General features: G+C 46.6%; 1 protein-coding gene and 1 long non-coding RNA gene across 4 annotated transcripts in view; one reads left to right on the forward strand and one right to left on the reverse strand.

The window, feature by feature from the left end:
• The window catches only part of KCNAB1 (potassium voltage-gated channel subfamily A regulatory beta subunit 1), a 424457-nt gene that overhangs the window by 376863 nt on the left and 27092 nt on the right, over positions 1 to 20502 (forward strand). The gene's annotated exons all lie outside the window — the stretch shown is intronic.
• The window catches only part of LOC130361699 (uncharacterized), a 56805-nt gene that overhangs the window by 2801 nt on the left and 33502 nt on the right, over positions 1 to 20502 (reverse strand). The window contains exon 2 of the long non-coding RNA XR_008891117.1: positions 10215 to 10318. This is a non-coding gene — a long non-coding RNA (uncharacterized LOC130361699). The remainder of the gene's footprint in view (positions 1 to 10214; positions 10319 to 20502) is intronic.

The following is a 20502-nucleotide window of genomic DNA, read 5'->3' on the forward strand; positions in this document are numbered from 1 at the left end:
ATTAGGTGCATCTTATATGCCGGAGCGTCGTATATGACCCGTTTGTTATCTCTCAGCTTTCTGATAAATAGATACAACAAAGCACCTCGCAGCTTTATTTTTCATGTCTACAAAATTTTATAATAAGTGGCTAGATTTGTTTTGTTTGGCTACACTGCTTTGTCGATTTATGTTTTTTCCTAAATTTTTTATACTTGTCATTGCCCATGTTTGTCTAGATCATGTTTATGTAGGCCCATCTTTTAGCTCTATCTTTCAAATTCTTCACCCACTGTAATAATGAGATTAACTTGCAGCAGGTTGTAAACTGGTATTAGTTTTAACCCATTGTACGCCTACTAAGGAAGTACAATATACTCCATTTCATTTTCTATTGCAATAATTAAAAGTAAGACAAATGGGAAATTGTTTTACACCAGATAAAGCTGAAATCTTTGCCAGCTCCTGGCTACGTTGTCTAGAAAAATGAAAAGGAGATAGAGCCACTGTGAACAAAAACCCCCTAAGGGTAACTTGCTCACCTTGTAGGGTTGTGTAAACACAACCACTTTGTATGCGTGAAATAGATGGTGCAGCCTTCCAGGGATCGGCGTTGGGCTTTCCAGCCAAGAGATCCACAAAGTCATCACTAAGGGAAAAGAAAACCAGGCTTTTCTGCGAGATATACCAAACCATACATGATCCAATTCATCGCAGATATAGTTATTCAATAACCAATGTGTATCATGCCAGTTCACCTGACCAAGGGGTTCCAAAAACCTGAAACTCATTCTGTAATTGGCTATTAAATAAAGATATCTGTGATTAATCGGGTCACATATGGTTTGGTGGATTGCGCAGAAATTTCAGGTTTTTCTCTTCCCTTCGTGCTTACTTTAAGCTCCTAGCTATGGTGCACAGACAGCCACAGATGTGACAAATTTAAGCAACATACTCCAGTACACATTTGCTAAAGACTGGCATGCAAAGTGTTTTCCCTATGAGATCAAACAAGCGCTGTCAGTGGGTATTACGTTGCACACACGGTGAGTCTGAGAGGTTGAGTAATACTCACAGATTCATTGCGCGTGCACCGTAATACCCATTGATGGTACATGCAGAGGCAAGCTACACAGGGCCACCACGTGATGTCAGCGGAGAGAGTCGTTGTGACCTCAGGGGAATAGCAGACCCCAGGCCACACCTGTCTGACACTTAGGATGGTATAAAAAAATATCAAAATGTTCTTACAATACAGCAAACAAATCTACAAATATAGGTATGCCTTACATATGATTGTTAACCCCTGCTACACTCTCAGAGGCCATCGCATGTTGAAGTCAGCATCAACATACGATGCTTTTTTATGTCGGAGCCATCGCATAAACGGCTAGCCGGCAGCGCAGACTGCTTCAGCTGCCACCGGATAGCCGTTTACGGTGCCCCGTGAGCTCCGGTGATGTCTCCTACCTGTCCTCGGGGCTCTGGCGCGTCCTCTTCAAGATCCCTGCATCATCGGTGCTCTCCATCGTCGTCATCACGTCGCTGCGCACGCCGTCCCGTCATCCAATAGGAGCGGCGTGCGTAGCGACGTGATGGCGGCGATGGAGAGCGAGGATGCCCGGGAAGCAGAGGCCTTACCGGAGCGTCGGGGAACCCTCGGGGACGCGGCGGCAGCGATGGACAGCAACATCCCGGGCAGCGGTGGCGAGTGGTGACGGTCCGGAGCGGCGGGGACAGGTGAGTACAACTTCCTCTAACAGTGGTCTACAACCTGCGGACCTCCAGATGTTGCAAAACTACAACACCCAGCATGCCCGGACAGCCAACGGCTGTCCGGGGATGCTGGGTGTTGTAGTTTTGCAACATCTGGAGGTCCGCAGGTTGTAGACCACTGTCCTATACTTTACATTGCACGGATCCCTCAACATACGATTGTTTCAACAAACGATGGTCCGTTTGGAACGGATTACCATCATATGTTGAGGGACCACTGTATAGCCAAGCAGAATGACGAGAAATGATTTGGTTAAAACAACAGCTTCTCATTTGTACAGTATGTGGGTTGGTGTTGGGTTGCTGGAGTGGCTTTATATCACATAATGCATAACAACCCAGGCTTTCTGCTGTCAGACAGAACTCGCAAGCGAGAAAATGCCAAGAGATGAGCAGCATTCCAAGCCTTCTTGTGCATGTGCGCTGAAGGGGACAAATTGAAACTGATAACTTGTGTCATCCACCCAAATGCTTACACATTAATCTTTTGGCTAAAGGGATGACAAATGATTGTATTAATATTCCGAAATGCTTTAGGACCGCTGCGTCAGGGGCTGCTCAATGACGACTTCTTCATCTCTTCAGGAATAAATAGAATTACTGTATCCTGACAAGACTTTTTCAGATTTATAGTTTTACTTGGAAAGGAATGACCCACTGAGTATGATTGTTACAGAAGGGCACCTAAGAACACATCCAAATATGCTGGCAGAAGCTACTTTGGTGAAGGATGCACCGTGACTTCACTGCTTCCCACAAACACCTCTCACGTTCCATTTATGCATTTGCTTACACAGTTCATATCTTATTTTGTGCATCCTGGATTTGCTGACGTGAAAACAAGCAATTGCTTACTATGCGCAGGCATACCCTAACTAGTAGAGTTAATCAGCAGCAGAGGGAATACGGAAAAGCGACATGTCAGCATTATTATACTAAGTGGTTATGCTGACTGCTCTGCTCCCCTTTCTTCTGGGAGGACTTTACAGGCATCAGTGTCTTCTTCATTACACCCTACAGAGAAGATAGATCTGATAATATTGGATAATGCCTCAGGAGAGTAAGAACAAGTCGAATCATCAACATCATCACTCAACATTATAATCCAATCAGAGAGACAGAAAACTGCGCTATTTAGTGATGACATTGTATAGTGGTGGCACTGGGTAACTGCAGGTCAGCGCCCATGCAAAGAATGGCACATGGCTTCCAGCCCCATTCACCCCGCCAATCAGCAATTGTTGGCCTATTTTGTGGATAGTGATCACAGAAAAAAGGCCATATTTGCTGATTAGTGGTAAGTTTGGGCACCTATTCCCACCATGATACAGATCAGCCACAATTTTATGTAAGGGGAGGTCGCACAGGTGCTAAATACTGATGAACAACCACTCACACGCCTACTATTCATGACGGGGGTAGCTTAGTATAATACTTGCAAAGGGATAAGGCATAGACAGGGATCCAGTTACATGATAGCGTGTAGTGCACCATGCTGGCTTACAACCTATTAGTGATGCCTATACTATTCGATCAGGTGGGCTGCCTAGCATCTTATATGTGCACCCCACATTGGCACCCCAGGCTCCCCCAGCATGACCAGGCCAGACCACATGATAACAAATATGTACAAGACCTGATAAACATAAGGTATTAGTTGATATTTTGGCCAAAATATGCAAGTTCGCAACCCGCGTCAAGGGTCCTCAGTCTCATGCGAGACTCTACACTAACATTATGGAATAATAAATCACAAAAAATGGGACAAAAATTATTTAATAATCACAGGGCAGGTTGGACACCTATTCCCAACATGATGCAGATAAGTCATAATGCTATATAAAAGGACAAAAGGAGAAGAAAGCGAGAGACCACTCACCAGGTCCATGCTCCAAGGTAATTCTTTTATTTTATTTTCATTTCAGTGCGTTAAAATAGCCAGCAAGGTGAGGTCGGACGCCTGGATGGCATTGCAATGCAACGCCATCCAGGTGTCCGACCTCGCCTTGCTGTCTATTTTAAAGCACTGAAATGAAAATTAAATAAAAGAATTACCTTGGAGCACAGACCTGGTGAGTGGCCTCTCGCTTTCTTCTCCTTTTTGTTGTTCAATTGCCTGCATTTCATTGTGATTGAGCACCACCAACACCGGCCCATTTATAACTCACCCTCCAGGAGCAGCCAGACTGCCCCTACACACCACAGTAACAGCAAGGTTGTGCCGACTGCTGCCTCTTTGTAAGCAGGCCCGGTGCTTGCATTAAGCAGACCATGCGGTCGCTTAGGGGCGCACGGAGCAGGGGGCGGAAAAATCAAGGAATTTTTCTTTTTTTTAAACTGTGTTGCGCCGCCCGCTGCGCATCATGAGCAGGCCTGCAGACTTCACGGCTTCAAGTCTGTGCAGTGGCGTAGCTCCGCAGCCAATACCCCCCCCCCCCCCGTCATCAGCGGTCCTCAGCTTCACCCCCCGGTCATGGTTACATCATAACCCATGTGCGCCCGTGCTTGACAAACTCCCCACCGCCCGCGCACCTGTCTAACATAGATTCTTTTTTAAATTACCCTCCGGCGCCGCATATAAGACCCGGAGAGACGTAATTTCTTCAGGCATTCCCTGCGGCCTAGTACCGCAGAGGCTTGCTCGGAGATGACCCGACGTCACGCCCCAGTGACGTCAGACGTGAAGTGGAGCGTGCATAGCAGAAGGGACTGCTGTAATGGCCACCGCCTGTCTGCTGCCTGCAGGACTGGCCTCCAGACCACCGGACGTCCTGGTTCCTTCTGAGGCTGGTAAGGCACCCATCCACCTACTTTACACCCCTTTCACCTACCTAACACCTGATCCTGGTAAGCCCGTGCCAGGGAGAAACGGGGTGCTGGGGGGGGGGGGGGGGGGGGGGCTCTAGGCTTTGGGGGAGGGTGGCTCTAGGCTTTGGGGGAGGTTTTTTTTGTAGAGCTAAAAGAAGATCAGGGCTCTTTTTGCTTGCTGCCAGGAGGATGGTGCTGCCAAGGGATGATGGGGTTGCTAATACGGAGGGGTGGGGGGTCAGTAGCACCCTCATCATCCATCAGCAACACCCTCCCCCCAACAGTAGCACCACCATCAGCAGGTTACCATATGGGAGTATCTGTGGTGTTACATAGGACTGCAGGTGACAGCTACTACATTATATGTACTTAGAGAGTTATCACTGTATTATCTATGGTGTTACATAGGACTGCAGGACACATCTACTACATTATTTGTACTTAGAGAGTTATCACTGTGTTATCTGTGGTGTTACATAGGACTGCAGGACACATCTACTACATTATCTGTACTCAGAGAGTTATCACTGTGTTATCTGTAGTGTTACATAGGACTGCAGGTTACATCTACTACATCATCTGTACTCAGAGAGTTATCACTGTGTTATCCGTGGTGTTACATAGGACTGCAGGTCACATCTACATTATCTGAACTCAGAGAGTTATCACTGTGTTATCTGTAGTGTTACATAGGACTGCAGGTCACATCTGCATTATCTGTACTCAGAGTTATTACTATGTTATCTGTAGTGTTACATAGGACTGCAGGTAACATCTACTGCATTATCTGTACTCAGAATTATTACTGTGTTATCTGTGGTGTTACATAGGACTGCAGGTCACATCTACTACATTATCTGTACTCAGAGAGTTATCACTGTTATCTGTGGTGTTACATAGGACTGCAGGTCACATCTATACATTATCTGTACTCAGAGTTATTACTGTGTAAGGCTGGGTTCACACTACGTTTTGTCCCATACGGGAGCGCATATGGCAGGGGGGAGCTAAAAGCTCGCGCTCCCGTATGTCACCGTATGCACTCCCGTATGCCATTCATTTCAATGAGCCGACCGGAGTGAAACGTTCGGTCCGGTCGGCTCATTTTTGCGCCGTATGCGCTTTTACAACCGGACCTAAAACTGTGGTCAACCAAAATGGAGCTTTGCTTGTGTAGCCAGAAATCCTTGCACCGGCCCTGTTTGTAAGCTATATAAAAGGAGGTTGCACAGGTGATGAACAGCCACATACATACCTGCTATTCATGAGGGGGGTAGCTTAGTATAATAGTTGCACATAGATAAGGCATACACAGGGTGCCAGTTACTTGATAGCGTGTAGTGCATCATGCTGGCTTACAACCTATTAGTGATGCCCATACTATTCCAGCAGGCTGGCTGCCCAGCATCTTATATGTGCCCCCCACAAAGTGTGGACAGGCCATCAATCATAAATTCCCAGGTTTTCACAAGGCAGTTTTATTGAAAAACTGCCACTGCAATTTTTGAGCCAAAGACAGAAGTGGATCCAGCAGGAAGGAGAAGTATAAGTATACGCTTCTGGCTTTGGCTCAAAAATTGCAGTGGCAGTTTTCCCCAAAAAATATAAAAAAATACTTAAAACAGAAACCCAGCTTTTCAGCTTGTAGCAGCAATACACTGCTTTGAGCATACACAGACTGAGCTGCGAGTCGCGTATGTGCAGTGTACTCAGACATTGCGGCAGCTCCCTCTGCTAGGCCAAGCTGCCGAGATGTCTGTGTCTGCTCCTAGCGGCGTACTGCTGCTACGAGCAGACAAACCAGGGCACATGGGCAAAGTAGGAGGCTGACTCTAGTGTATCTGCAGCATGAAATATGCAACAGATGCGCTACGTATGACCATACCTTTATGAAGTGTGGCAAAAAGTCTTTATACAGTGGTCCTTCAACATACGATGGTAATCCGTTCCAAATGGACCATCGTTTGTTGAAACAATGTTGAGGGATCCGTGCAATGAAAAGTATAGGACAGTGGTCTACAACCTGCGGACCTCCAGATGTTGCAAAACTACAACACCTAGCATGCCCGGACAGCCAACGGCTGTCCAGGCATGCTGGGAGTTGTAGTTTTGCAACATCTGGAGGTCCGCAGGTTGAAGACCACTGGTATTGGAGGTTATACTCATGTGTCCCCGCCACTCCGGACCGTCGCCGCTCGTCACCGCTGCCCTGGATGTCGCCCTCCATCGATGTCGCCGCATCCCCGACGCTCCGGCAAGGCCTCTGCTTCCCTGGCCTCCTGGCTCTCCGTCGCCGCCATCACGTCGCTACGCACGCCGCTCCTATTGGATGACGGGACGGTGTGCGCAGCGACGTGATGACGACGATGGAGAGCGCCGACGATGCAGGGATCCCGAAGAGGACGCACCGGAGCCCCGAGGACAGGTAAGTGATCATCAGCAGACCACACGGGGCACCTTAAACGGCTATCTGGCGCTAGCTGAAGCAGTTTGCGCTGCCGGATAGCTGTTTATGCGATGGCCCCGACATACAAAAGCATCGGATGTTGATGCTGCCTTCAACATGCTTATGTTGAAATGATCGTATGTCGGGGCCATCGTAGGTCGGGGGGGGTCACTGTAAATGTTTGCAACTTTCAAGATTAAGTATGCTTCTGAACACTTTGCTAGAAACATTAAAGTTTAGAAACTCCCTATTTATTATCAACAGTCAGTAGTCAGTCAATAGTTATAAACAGTTTTTTACCGAGACACATCATTGGATTATTGGGTGGATCAGTGTGATGGGTCAGCACATTTCATACAAGTTTCTGAGTTGACTTATGGATGGCCGCAGATCTCCTAGCACAGGCTTTCACAGTAAGCTGTAATGTGATAATGTGGGCAGACATGATAACAGGAATAGGCAGAACAATCAATTGGCCAGGGCTCAAGCGCAGGATTTATTACATTTCTCAGCTCGCACTTCTTAGCAAAGCATGAGTGACAGCTACAAAGCCCCGCTCTCACAAGGCCTTATTACCTTCTCTGGTTGCATGGCTGGAGTGATGACAGCTCCTATGTTATTCTGTCTAAAATCAGTGAGGCAGGTGTGGAGATCAGGAAGCCAGGGGCAGTGGGGGGTAACACAGTGTGTACGGCACTCAGCTTTACACAAGGCATACATGAGAACCAACAGCAGGCTGGTGATACATACCATGTCTGTGCAATTAGTAGGCTGCATTATTATTATTATTGAGCCTTTGAGGTGTGTTTATGGCCAAAAACAGTGTGTGTGTGTGTGTGTGTGTGTGGGGGGGGGGGGGGGGGGAATCTGTGTATACATAGCCTTACTGTATCAGCTAAATGATTACTTTTAAGTTTTACTTTGTTGTTCTTAAAGAAGTAGTTCAGTGGTGAAAAGCGTATCCCCTATCCTAAGGATAGGGGATAAGTTTGAGATCGCGGGGGGTCCGACCGCTGGGGCCTCCTGCGATCTCTCTGTACGGGGGCCAGGCTCTCCGGCCAGATAGCGGGTGTCGACCACCACACGAAGCGGCGGCCGACACGCCCCCTCAATACATCTCTATGGCAGAGCCGGAGATTGCCGAAGGCAGCGCTTCGACTCTGCCATAGAGTTGTATTGAGGGGGCGTGTCGGCCGCCGCTTCGTGCGGAAGTCGACAAGTCCCCTTCCCGCGGGCTGTCGGGGCTCCGTACAAGAAATCGCAGGGGGCCCCAGCGGTCGGACCCCCCGCGATCTCAAACTTATCCCCTATCCTTAGGATAGGGGATAAGTTGTTTACCACTGGGTTCACCACTGGACTACTCCTTTAAAGAATGTTTATGTGATCAGGTAGCTTTCATGATGAAAACAATACTGTTAGCATATCAGACAAATGGCTGAAAAACTATAACATAACATGCCTTCTCTATACAGACAAAATGCACACAAAAAAAGATAAAAAGCAATCTCAGCAATTCCTCTCTTAATCGCATCTTCTCCATTGCTTCTCTTGTGTCTTGTATTACAATTAAAACTGAGAAATATGTAGGGAACTCCTTTTTGTGTGTTGCACTAGATCAAACCGGCTTCTCCCTCCTTCTCATAAACCCTTGTCTGACCAGAAGACAACTGGTGGCAAGAGGGGGCCTTTCCCTGGTGCTATTTAAGTCATGTAAAATACTTTAGTGTCAACAATTACATGACTGAACTTTCGCTAACCAGCTAAATGATATGTGCAAGCTTTCGGAACACAGAGAACCCTTTATCAGGCAAGTTTACAAATGAAGGGCGGAGAAAAGAACACGTCTTACATTGGTAAACTTTCCTGATGAAGGGGCCAATTTGCTCTGAAGGCTTGCACTTATAATTTCTTGTGAAAGTTATCAGTCCTATAATCATTTTTTGGGGTGCTACTATCTTTTTCTTTGCTGTGACCTTTCTGTTTGCAGTAAGAGACACATTACTTTAAGCTCCTCCTTATTTTTAAGCCCTGTCCCTTTTTTGAGACGGTTTCAGTAACATTAAGAAAATCGTGCAGACTCACAAAACAGTGTTGGCAACTTTATCTCCTGTTGCCCATTGCTAGATTTAGTATCCAGCTTCTGAAATTGCTATTACAGTTGCTTCTATGAAAAAGATCATCTTATCTCTGTACTACAAGTAAAAAAATATATATATAAATAAAAAAAAAAAAAAAAAAAAAAAAAAAAAAATATATATAGGCTGCCACTGAGAAACTGAGAAAAAAAATTAAAGAGATTTATAAGACGCATAAGCTGCTCAGAGATTTTGTTACCAAATTTTTATTGCTTTTAATGGCCTATGTCCAGATCCCAAATAGGAATAAGAACAGCAGCAGTTCACATGTGCATATACAGTATATATGGAGATATATATAAATCATACTACATACATATATGTACATATACAAATGCTGTACATACACACTTTCACGAAGTACACATGTACATTCCTAAGAATAGCAGAAAGTCTCCTGGCTCATAATCTTTGGACCCCCACTGCTGATCTGTGCTAGATACAAGAATTGTTGCTATGTAAATTTGCCAATGGTCTACTGTTAGTGTCCGTGGTGTGGTGGCCCAGCACAGCTTTTCCATCAGTTTCCCTGTAGAATAGCTGGGTAGCTGGACTTTGGCCATCAGTATCTATATTTTCTGTATTTGTCTGCCATATTATGCATAAACTTGGGTTTACAGCATGCAGGGAGTTAATGTTTTTGCATCGGATTTTAATGTATAGATGAACAAAAATTTAGTCACATGTTGACTCTTGGCAAATGCTGCAGGAACCAGTTCCAAGTCTAAACACATTTCCAGGGGAAAAAAAGATAGACCTAAGCCTGTTCTAGTTTGTTGAGGCCTGGCCTTTGCCAGGTGCCTTGTTCCTCAGCTTTGCTTATTCTGATGGTTAGTGAGTGTAGGTACTACTCATGTCAAACATACCACCTACGTATAGACCACATGTTACTGGTCCTGTCTGCAACTAAGTTGTTCCTGAACCTGCCGTGCTGTGAAGATTTCTCTACATACAGAATTATAGACTACAAGATGGAGAGTATATTTCTTTGAGCAAAGATAATGCTAAACAAAGGCCTTGCTGTCTTTCACTGAAATTCTTTATTGGCCTCTGGTTGGACCAGTACCAACCTGCCTGTCAAGTTCCTAGATATGCTTCTCAGAGTGCCGTGTCACAGATTATCACCAAAATGGGAGTTAAATGGAGTCCCTATCTTGCAATACTTAAAGCGTACCTGTCATAGTGCAAAAAAAAAAAAGAAAACATTTTACTCAGGACCCAATCCTGATCATGTGCATATAATTTGTATGTATCTCGGACCTATATATCCAGAGATATGACCATTTATCTGCTGGTGAGTTACTTTTTCATTGTGCAGGCTGGAGGGGGCGTGTCAGTCTGTCTCCCTCACAGGAGCAAGCCTGGGCAGTCAGCCAATCAGTACTCTCTACTCTGTAACCCTTTCCTCTCTAGTTTTATGCTGTGTCATGTGTCAGAGGAAGATACTTGGAGCTTGCCTGCAGTAATCAGAAGACATTGAGGGACATTTATCAATGTTTGCTTATGTATTCTTTTTTTTAGTAGTTTTTTCCTTACTTTTTTTTGGCTTATGTGTGACGTATTTATCAACTGCTTTCAGCCTGTTGATAATTTTCTTTCACGTAAGCAATTTTTCCTTTTTTACTTTGGTAGTAGCTTTTTCTGCTCCATGTTTGAGCTGGAGTAAATTTAGTCAATTTTTAACGCTGTTGCGACTTTTTTTTGCGCAGTTGCGACTTTCGCAGTTAATAAATACCTGACTACCCGTAGTCCATTTTAAAATTATTACTACATAGTTAATTTTTGAAAAACTTGTGTTACGCCGAGCGCTCCGGGTCCCCGCTCCTCCCCGGAGCGCTCGCTTCACTCTCTCCGCTGCAGCGCTCCGGTCACGTCCTCTGACCCGGGGCGCTGCGATCCCGCTGCCAGCCGGGATGCGATTCGCGATGCGGGTAGCGCCCACTCGCGATGCGCACCCCGGCTCCCCTACCTGACTCGCTCCCCGTCTGTTCTGTCCCGGCGCGCGCGGCCCCGCTCCCTAGGGCGCGCGCGCGCCGGGTCTCTGCGATTTAAAGGGCCACTGCGCCGCTGATTGGCGCAGTGGTTCCAATTAGGGTAATCACCTGTGCACTTCCCTATATTACCTCACTTCCCTTGCACTCCCTTGCCGGATCTTGTTGCCTTAGTGCCAGTGAAAGCGTTCCTTGTGTGTTCCTTGCCTGTGTTTCCAGACCTTCTGCCGTTGCCCCTGACTACGATCCTTGCTGCCTGCCCCGACCTTCTGCTACGTCCGACCTTGCTTCTGCCTACTCCCTTGTACCGCGCCTATCTTCAGCAGCCAGAGAGGTGAGCCGTTGCTAGTGGATACGACCTGGTCACTACCGCCGCAGCAAGACCATCCCGCTTTGCGGCGGGCTCTGGTGAATACCAGTAGTGGCTTAGAACCGGTCCACTAGCACGGTCCACGCCAATCCCTCTCTGGCACAGAGGATCCACTACCTGCCAGCCGGCATCGTGACAGTAGATCCGGCCATGGATCCCGCTGAAGTTCCTCTGCCAGTTGTCGCTGACCTCACCACGGTGGTCGCCCAGCAGTCACAACAGATAGCGCAACAAGGCCAACAGCTGTCTCAACTGACCGTTATGCTACAACAGTTACTACCACAGCTTCAGCAGTCATCTCCTCCGCCAGCTCCTGCACCTCCTCCGCAGCGAGTGGCCGCTCCTGGGATACGCTTATCCTTGCCGGATAAATTTGATGGGGACTCTAAGTTTTGCCGTGGCTTTCTTTCCCAATGTTCCCTGCATCTGGAGATGATGTCGGACATGTTTCCCACTGAAAGGTCTAAGGTGGCTTTCGTAGTCAGTCTTCTGTCCGGAAAAGCCCTGTCATGGGCCACACCGCTCTGGGACCGCAATGACCCCGTCACTGCCTCTGTACACTCCTTCTTCTCGGAAATCCGAAGTGTCTTTGAGGAACCTGCCCGAGCCTCTTCTGCTGAGACTGCCCTGTTGAACCTGGTCCAGGGTAATTCTTCCGTTGGCGAGTATGCCGTACAGTTCCGTACACTTGCTTCAGAATTGTCCTGGAATAATGAGGCCCTCTGCGCGACCTTCAAAAAAGGCCTATCCAGCAACATTAAAGATGTTCTGGCCGCACGAGAAATTCCTGCTAATCTACATGAACTTATTCACCTAGCCACTCGCATTGACATGCGTTTTTCTGAAAGGCGTCAGGAACTCCGCCAAGATATGGACTCTGTTCGCACGAGGCGTTTCGTCTCCTCGGCTCCTCTCTCCTCTGGTCCCCTGCAATCTGTTCCTGTGCCTCCCGCCGTGGAGGCTATGCAGGTCGACCGGTCTCGCCTGACACCTCAAGAGAGGACACGACGCCGTATGGGGAACCTCTGCCTGTACTGTGCTAGTACCGAACACTTCCTGAGGGATTGTCCTATCCGTCCTCCCCGCCTGGAAAGACGTACGCTGACTCCGCACAAAGGTGAGACAGTCCTTGATGTCTACTCTGCTTCTCCACGTCTTACTGTGCCTGTGCGGATGTCTGCCTCTGCCTTCTCCTTCTCTACGGTGGCCTTCTTGGACTCTGGATCTGCAGGAAATTTTATTTTGGCCTCTCTCGTCTACAGGTTCAACATCCCGGTGACCAGTCTCGCCAGACCCCTCTACATCAATTGTGTAAATAATGAAAGATTGGACTGTACCATACGTTTCCGCACGGAGCCCCTTCTTATGAGCATCGGATCTCATCATGAGAGGATTGAACTTTTGGTCCTCCCCAATTGCACCTCAGAAATTCTCCTTGGACTTCCCTGGCTTCAACTTCATTCCCCAACCCTGGATTGGTCCACTGGGGAGATCAAGAGTTGGGGGTCCTCTTGTTCCAAGAACTGTCTAAAACCGGTTCCCAGTAACCCTTGCCGTAACTCTGTGGTTCCTCCAGTAACCGGTCTCCCTAAGGCCTATATGGACTTCGCGGATGTTTTCTGCAAAAAACAAGCTGAGACTCTACCTCCTCACAGGCCTTATGATTGCCCTATCGACCTCCTCCCGGGCACTACTCCACCCCGGGGCAGAATTTATCCTCTCTCTGCCCCAGAGACTCTTGCCATGTCCGAATACGTCCAGGAGAATCTAAAAAAGGGCTTTATCCGTAAATCCTCCTCTCCTGCCGGAGCCGGATTTTTCTTTGTGTCCAAAAAAGATGGCTCCCTACGTCCTTGCATTGACTACCGCGGTCTTAATAAAATCACGGTTAAGAACCGCTACCCCTTACCCCTCATCTCTGAACTCTTTGATCGCCTCCAAGGTGCCCACATCTTCACTAAATTGGACTTAAGAGGCGCCTATAACCTCATCCGCATCAGAGAGGGGGACGAGTGGAAAACGGCATTTAACACCAGAGATGGACACTTTGAGTATCTGGTCATGCCCTTTGGACTGTGCAATGCCCCTGCCGTCTTCCAAGACTTTGTCAATGAAATTTTTCGTGATCTGTTATACTCCTGTGTTGTTGTATATCTGGACGATATCCTAATTTTTTCTGCCAATCTAGAAGAACACCGCCAGCATGTCCGTATGGTTCTTCAGAGACTTCGTGACAACCAACTCTATGCCAAAATTGAGAAATGTCTGTTTGAATGCCAATCTCTTCCTTTTCTAGGATATTTGGTCTCTGGCCAGGGACTACAGATGGATCCAGACAAACTCTCTGCCGTCTTAGATTGGCCACGCCCCTCCGGACTCCGTGCTATCCAACGCTTTTTGGGGTTCGCCAATTATTACAGGCAATTTATTCCACATTTTTCTACCATTGTGGCTCCTATCGTGGCTTTAACCAAAAAAAATGCTGATCCCAAGTCCTGGCCTCCTCAAGCAGAAGACGCCTTTAAACGACTCAAGTCTGCCTTTTCTTCGGCTCCCGTGCTCTCCAGACCTGACCCTTCCAAACCCTTCCTATTGGAGGTTGATGCCTCCTCAGTGGGAGCTGGAGCTGTTCTTCTACAAAAAAATTCTTCCGGGCATGCTGTCACTTGTGGTTTTTTCTCTAGGACCTTCTCTCCAGCGGAGAGGAACTACTCCATCGGGGATCGAGAGCTTCTAGCCATTAAATTAGCACTTGAGGAATGGAGGCATCTGCTGGAGGGATCAAGATTTCCTGTTATTATCTACACCGACCACAAGAACCTCTCCTACCTCCAGTCTGCCCAACGGCTGAATCCTCGCCAGGCCCGGTGGTCTCTGTTCTTTGCCCGATTTAATTTTGAGATTCACTTTCGTCCTGCCGATAAGAACATAAGGGCCGATGCTCTCTCTCGTTCCTCGGATGCCTCAGAAGTTGATCTCCCTCCGCAACACATCATTCCACCTGACTGCCTGATCTCCACTTCTCCTGCCTCCATCAGGCAGACTCCTCCAGGAAAGACCTTTGTTTCTCCACGCCAACGCCTCGGAATCCTCAAATGGGGTCACTCCTCCCATCTCGCAGGTCATGCGGGCATCAAGAAATCTGTGCAACTCATCTCCCGCTTCTATTGGTGGCCGACTCTGGAGACGGATGTTGGGGACTTTGTGCGAGCCTGCACTATCTGTGCCCGGGATAAGACTCCTCGCCAGAAGCCCGCTGGTTTTCTTCATCCTCTGCCTGTCCCCGAACAGCCTTGGTCTCTGATTGGTATGGATTTTATTACTGATTTACCCCCTTCCCGTGGCAACACTGTTATTTGGGTGGTCGTTGATCGATTCTCCAAAATGGCACATTTCATCCCTCTTCCTGGTCTTCCTTCTGCGCCTCAGTTGGCTAAACAATTTTTTGTACACATTTTTCGTCTTCACGGGTTGCCTACGCAGATTGTCTCGGATAGAGGTGTCCAATTCGTGTCTAAATTCTGGAGGGCTCTCTGTAAACAACTCAAGATTAAATTAAATTTTTCCTCTGCATATCATCCCCAGTCCAATGGACAAGTAGAAAGAATTAACCAGATCTTGGGTGATTATTTGCGACATTTTGTTTCCTCCCGCCAGGATGACTGGGCAGATCTCCTTCCATGGGCCGAATTCTCGTATAACTTCAGGGTCTCTGAATCTTCCTCCAAATCCCCATTTTTCGTGGTGTACGGCCGTCACCCTCTTCCCCCCCTCCCTACCCCCTTGCCCTCTGGTCTGCCCGCTGTGGATGAAATTTCTCGTGACCTTTCCATTATATGGAGAGAGACCCAAAATTCTCTCTTACAGGCTTCTTCACGCATGAAGAGGTTCGCGGATAAGAAAAGAAGAGCTCCCCCCGTTTTTTCCCCTGGAGACAAGGTATGGCTCTCCGCTAAATATGTCCGCTTCCGTGTCCCTAGCTACAAGTTGGGACCACGCTATCTTGGTCCTTTCAAAATTTTGTGTCAAATTAATCCTGTCTCTTATAAACTTCTTCTTCCTCCTTCTCTTCGTATCCCTAATGCCTTTCACGTCTCTCTTCTCAAACCACTCATCCTCAACCGTTTTTCTCCCAAATCTGTTCCTCCCACTCCTGTTTCCGGCTCCTCGGACGTCTTCTCGGTCAAGGAAATTTTGGCTGCCAAAAAGGTCAGAGGGAAAAATTTTTTTTTAGTAGACTGGGAGGGTTGTGGTCCTGAAGAGAGATCCTGGGAACCTGAGGACAACATCCTTGACAAAAGTCTGCTCCTCAGGTTCTCAGGCTCCAAGAAGAGGGGGAGACCCAAGGGGGGGGTACTGTTACGCCGAGCGCTCCGGGTCCCCGCTCCTCCCCGGAGCGCTCGCTTCACTCTCTCCGCTGCAGCGCTCCGGTCACGTCCTCTGACCCGGGGCGCTGCGATCCCGCTGCCAGCCGGGATGCGATTCGCGATGCGGGTAGCGCCCGCTCGCGATGCGCACCCCGGCTCCCCTACCTGACTCGCTCCCCGTCTGTTCTGTCCCGGCGCGCGCGGCCCCGCTCCCTAGGGCGCGCGCGCGCCGGGTCTCTGCGATTTAAAGGGCCACTGCGCCGCTGATTGGCGCAGTGGTTCCAATTAGGGTAATCACCTGTGCACTTCCCTATATCACCTCACTTCCCCTGCACTCCCTTGCCGGATCTTGTTGCCTTAGTGCCAGTGAAAGCGTTCCTTGTGTGTTCCTTGCCTGTGTTTCCAGACCTTCTGCCGTTGCCCCTGACTACGATCCTTGCTGCCTGCCCCGACCTTCTGCTACGTCCGACCTTGCTTCTGCCTACTCCCTTGTACCGCGCCTATCTTCAGCAGCCAGAGAGGTGAGCCGTTGCTAGTGGATACGACCTGGTCACTACCGCCGCAGCAAGACCATCCCGCTTTGCGGCGGGCTCTGGTGAATACCAGTAGTGGCTTAGAACCGGTCCACTAGCACGGTCCACGCCAATCCCTCTCTGGCACAGAGGATCCACTACCTGCCAGCCGGCATCGTGACAACTTGCTTTTCTCGCTTTCCAGTCAAAATGTCGCACAAAAAATCGCGTAGTCGCAGTTGCGACAATTTTGCGACAATTATAGTAAAGAAAACCTGACTAAACCCGTTGATAAATGTCCATAATTATGGTGAATTCATAACAGGATGAAATGTATAAATATAAGAATAGATCTTTATAAAATGAGTGCAAGAATTTTTTAGGTAAAAGTACAGCATTTTTATGAATACATGTTCTATCTGTTTTATCTTCTCCTAGTAAAGCTGGATGCTAAATCAGCATAGCTGTCACTATGTGTGTCATTCATCTTTCACAGACTTTTTTCAGCATTCTGGGAGTTGTAGTTTAGTGACAAATGAAGCTGCAATGTTTGTAAATAACTGTGTTAGAGCAGTGTTGCCTCCAGCTGTTGTAAAACTACAGCTCCCAGCATGTCCACACATCCTTTATCTGTAGTTTTGCATACACAATAGAAATCTCCTATACTGGATACCAGTATGCTTTACGGCCGGTATCCAGTATGCTGTAAAATCTAGACTAGTCTGTCTGGCTAAAAGACAGGCGACCCCTAGTGGCAGCTATTTTGAGCTTGAATTTCAGGTGAAAATTTTCATTTTTTGTAACAGGTGTATATTGTGAAATGTCATATTATAATGAGTCCTGTAATATATGAAAAGTTTTTAACAATGACAGTGCCTCTTTAACAGTTTACCCCACATGAGGATCCCCATCCAGTAGTATCTGTAATTAGGGTTGTAAGCTTGAGTAACAGAGAACTTTAACATACACACATATCTGAAGAGAACACTATCATGTACACGTGCTAGACAACTAAAGATGTATTCCTACAAAGTATCTGCGAAATAAGTATTAAGGGACAGTGACTGAATTCTTCTTCTCCTGAATCCAGAGTTGTACTTCGTCAGAGCTGTACTTTTCAAGCTACATTCAGATATATGTGTTGTACTGGATTGCATCAGGATTTAAGTAAAGTTGTATACCAGAACCCAGGTATCACTCCAGGACTTTTTGGGGGAGATTTATGAAAGCCTGTCCAGTGGAAAAGTTGCTGAGTTTCCCATAGCAACCAATCAGATCGCTTCTTTTATTTTTCAGAGGCCTTTTCAAAAATGAAAGAAGTGATCTGATTGGTCGCTATGGGCAACTCAGCAACTTTTCCTCTGGACAGGTTTTGATAACTCTCCCCCTTTGTATGTAGGAACGGCTTAAGGTGTGTGAGACACAGAAGGGACATTTTAGGTTAACACCACTCAGCTATGTGACATACACAACAGGGGCTACTACAGTGATCCCTCAACTTACAATGGCCTCAACATACAATAGTTTCAACATACAATGGTCTTTTCTGGAACATTGTAACTTGAAACCAGACTCAACATACAATATACAGACAGTCCAGATCTGTGAAACGTGTCACAACTGGAGGAACTGACCAATCAGAATGGGCATTCATTGGTAAATCACCTCTATCCCTACAGTACAGGGAAGAACTACAAGTTCTGTACTACTCCTTACCTGTGCCAGAGTTAGCTGCTCCTTTTGGACACCAAGTAAGGGCGGCTCCATTTGGGACACTGGGTGTACTGTATAGGACCCTGAAGAAGCTCCTGTCCTCTACATAAACCATTGTTTCCCAACCAGGGTGCCTCCAGCTGTTGCAAAACTACAACTCCCAGCAGCATGCCCGGACAGCCGTTGGCTGTCCGGGCATGTTGGGAGTTGTAGTTTTGCAACAGCTGGAGGCACCCTGGTTGGGAAACACTGACATAGACAGTGATTTTACAGCTCCCAGCAGATCTTTATTACTTTTATGTGTAAGGATTTGCTTTATCTATATTAGTTATCTACTTATTTTTCTTTAATCCTCACTTTTTTCTATTTTTGGATGACATTTTGGTGGCTTTAGAACCAATTACCAGGTTTCCATAGAGGTATGGTCTCAACATACAATGGTTTCAACTTACAATGGTCGTCCCAGAACCAATTAATATTGTAACTTGAGGGACCACTGTACTCTCATCATACTCCATTAATGGCACATCTGCTCTTATCTAAGCTACTGTAATATCATAGTCAATGACACTACATGTGAGTTTCAGTCAGGTCTGTCTGTGATACCACATGTGGGTTTCGGTAAAGTAAATTTAAGAAAAAAAGTATGTTTTTGTCAGGTGAGCTATGACATCACAAGCGATTTTCATTCAAGCATGCTACTGTGACATCACAAGCGATTTTCAGTCAGGTGCTAGTTTGACACGGCAAGTGGATTAGGTCAGGTAAATGACAGGGACAATTGATAAGCGAGCTAGAGAATTACATGTTTGTTTGTCACATATACTGCTGTGACATCACAAGTGAGATTAATGTCCGGTATGTGTCACAAGTACATTTCAGCCAGGTAAACAACTATGATATCACAACTATGTTTTCAGCAGATAACTGCAGTGACATGGCGATTTTCTGTAAGTGACATGGCGATTTTCTGACAACTCAGCTCGGGAGTCGTGGCTAGGATCTCAGCCCCTTCTTCTTATCCCTGGCAGATTTGTTTCTTTATCTTTAATTTGGGCCTATCTATTTGTTTTTGTACAAGAGACCGGTTCTTCTATGGTTACTCCGAGCTGCCGTTCTGAAAACTGACGGAACCAACAGATTGTCAGCCTGAGCTTCCCTGAGCCAAAATGTTGAGTCAAATCTCCAATATCAGAAATCTGTGAGCAGCCTTCTAGGGAGACCTTTTATAACTGAAAGTCAGCAATTCTCACATGTCACAAGGTCATAGGTCATTTTGACTGTAACCTTTAGTCAACCGAAGCCCATTTAGGTGCAGACTACATAGCATTCATTTAACTTTTTTTCCTAAATATTGAGAGATTCCATATTTTTTCCTTCTATCTGATCTGAAAGCCATGGGGGAGATTTATCAAAACCTGTACAGAGGAAAAGTTGCCCAGTTGCCCACAGCAACCAATCAGATCGCTTCTTTCATTTTGCTGAGGCCTTGTTAAAAAAAAAGCGAGCTGATTGGTTGCTATGGGCAACTGGGCAACTTTTGCTTTGCACAGGTTTTGATAAATCTCCCCCAATATGTTTTAAGAAGTTGTGTTTAGTTATTTACTATTGTGTTCCCGATGTTTTTTTTTTTTGTGGGTTTTGCGGCTACAATTTATCACACGTTGTCATGTGTGATCGTTACTACGACCAAAAAAAAAAAAAAACAGGAACCCGACCACCTCCATTTTGCCCCAGGAAAGGGGACATGGTCACTGAAAAGGGGCATGTCCCTAAAGTTTTGAAAATCATAACAAATTCATACATTTTTCCACATAAAATGTGGTGGATTGGAGCTCAGGAAAACCACATCTAGTTTAGAATAGTTGTAAAAAAAAAAAAAAATTACCACAGGAAAATATCTGTCCAGAAAAAAAATTCACACAGTAAACTCCACTCCACTAGTTAGTTAATCGGGGCCATTGTTCTCTGTCCTATCTTTGATTTGTGTATTTGCTAGTGCGCGCCAAACAGGGTGGTGATTCCATAATTTTTTTACAATTTTGCAACCTCAGGTGCCCTGAATCCACAGACCCACCAACGTATCAATTCAGCAACCAAAGTCTCTGTCTGACAGTGACAACACATCAGGGGAGATTTATCAAAACCTGTGCCGAGGAAGAGTGGTGCAGTTGCCCATAGCAACCAATCAGATTGCTTCTTTCATTTTCCACAGGCCTCTTTAGAGGCCTGTGGAAAATGAAAGAAGCAATCTGATTGGTTGCTATGGGCAACTGCACCACTCTTCCTCTGCACAGGTTTTGATAAATCTCCCCCATCGTTCTGAGAGCACGGCTAGTGATCTTAGTGACTGGATATTACAATTTGTGTGGCATCACAAAATCCCTCAGCCTGATATTTCACAT

The sequence above is a fragment of the Hyla sarda genome, chromosome 3, assembly GCF_029499605.1.
Source record: "Hyla sarda isolate aHylSar1 chromosome 3, aHylSar1.hap1, whole genome shotgun sequence".
NCBI lineage: Eukaryota > Metazoa > Chordata > Amphibia > Anura > Hylidae > Hyla > Hyla sarda.